This window comes from Oncorhynchus gorbuscha, linkage group LG17 (genome assembly GCF_021184085.1).
Source record: "Oncorhynchus gorbuscha isolate QuinsamMale2020 ecotype Even-year linkage group LG17, OgorEven_v1.0, whole genome shotgun sequence".
Classification (NCBI taxonomy): domain Eukaryota; kingdom Metazoa; phylum Chordata; class Actinopteri; order Salmoniformes; family Salmonidae; genus Oncorhynchus; species Oncorhynchus gorbuscha.
In genome coordinates this window covers 5072692-5074590 of record NC_060189.1, presented here as the reverse complement: position 1 = coordinate 5074590, position 1899 = coordinate 5072692, and the positions used below count along the sequence as shown (strand labels likewise).

The 1899-nt window shown below is 42.9% G+C and overlaps 1 pseudogene; it reads left to right on the top strand.

The window, feature by feature from the left end:
* The first annotated feature begins 383 nt into the window (after positions 1 to 383).
* The window catches only part of LOC124001974, a 62789-nt pseudogene continuing 61273 nt past the window's right edge, over positions 384 to 1899 (top strand).

Genomic DNA, 1899 nt, shown 5'->3' with positions numbered 1-1899 from the left:
GACGTTTCAGATTACATCCAATGTGTTGACCAACCATTATTCTATACTTAACAATAAGAGGTACTCTAAATCCAATAGATTGATAAAAATGCGTATCTCCTTACACATTGTCCCCCCCTGTCTCTCTATAGCATGAGGGACTGGGTTTATTCGCTGGACCGGACTCCTCTCCATGTTCTCCAGTGTGAAGTCAAAGGCGTTTTGTGTTCCTTCTCAAATCCGGCGGACGTTTCTTATTGGTCAGGTGAGGACTTTGCATCACTCCTGCTGATGACGCAGCCCGTGTCTTCGCGCATCCTTTAGCCTCCCGGCGTCTTTAAGTGATTCTTGTTGCTCCGCGAGCCGCTTCAGCATGAGACTAGCAGTCCGACCGTGGTGAGAGAAACAACCAACTAACATTTCCCTGCTCTGAAGGAGAGTGGCGCAAAAGAGCTACATCTCTCTCTCTCTCTCTCTCTCTCTCTCTCTCTCTCTCTCTCTCTCTCTCTCTCTCTCTCTCTCTCTCTCTCTCTCTCTCTCTCTCTCTCTTTCTTTCTCTCTCACTCTCCGTTCTTTCCTGTCCAGAGAAATTACAATATTTATCATACCTTTGAACGGCCGACTCTGTTTTCTGTATATGACTATTTGCTAAGAAGCTCAATTTTCACATCTGACGTTACGGAGTAAGTAACCTTTCATGCACACTCACATGCGCGTGTGTGCGTGCGTGGTGCGTGTGTGTGTGTGTGTGTGTGTGTCTATGTATGTATGTGCGCGCGCGCGCCCGAAGCGGTATAGTGAGATGACTTTCCCCTGTCTGCGGTTAGGTTATGGCCGGTGTGTTGTTGCTTCATCTGTAGCATATCAGACAGAGAAAGATCTCTAACGCCGTTTGTGTCGACTGCTCCTCCCTTTTTTCCTGTTAGGATATAGCTTACGGTTCAATTTTAGAAACAAATTGTAAGTATCAATTTATCCGTTTTAAAGTGTTCTATAACCTCTCCTACTTTGTTAAACTTTGCGCGAGTTACGTTCCGATTAGAGACGGGTTGTTTTTTGAGCTTGGAGAGAGAGAGAGAGAGAGAGAGAGAGAGAGAGAGAGAGAGAGAGAGAGAGAGAGAGAGAGAGAGAAACATATATATGTTTTACTTCCTCTTTAATAGAAAAGTTATTCGTTTTTTTTGTCTTATTCACATGATGTTCTCCCGATCCATTCTCTGTTATTTGGTCTTATTTCCTAGGATAACGGATTTGTTTGTTTAGTTGCATGGATTTGCGCGCTTCACTTCCCCCTTTTCACCAGCTATCTATATAATTCCTGTTTATCTCCGCAGTTTTACAGCAGCACTGCTCGACTAGCTGACCATTGTTGCTACTGTACAATAATTCTCTGTGTGTGATGCGAGGTTGTGTTACAATTGTAATGATCTTATTTATCGCGTCCATTGGCATATTTATGTTGTAAAATCACTTCTCCTTTCCTGTCTGTGATAACAGCTGTTGGCTACTGTCGCTACATTCATATGTGTGTTGTGCTCGTGTCTGTTTGATGGTGTCAAATTCTGCCGAGTTGTTGCCTATTTCTTGGGCGTTTTACATTTTAAACTATTGAAATGTTATTTTTGACAGCAAGTGGTCAACCATAATAGGTAAACCAGTGTGACAGTTCGCGACAGAGAAATTGTCTCTAAGACTCAATCCACTGGGCGCACACTGGTTGAATCAACGTGGTTTCCACGTAGTTTCATTTCAGTTTTATTAAAAACCAATGTGGAATAGACGTTGAATTGAGATCTGTGCTCAGTGACAATTGCTTTGTTTAGCTACGGGGGCGGTCAGTGTTTAGCCTATAGACTGTATCACCAATTTTCTGTTGCTTTTCTGACAAGAATTTAAGAGGAAATGTTTCCTTCTCTTTGC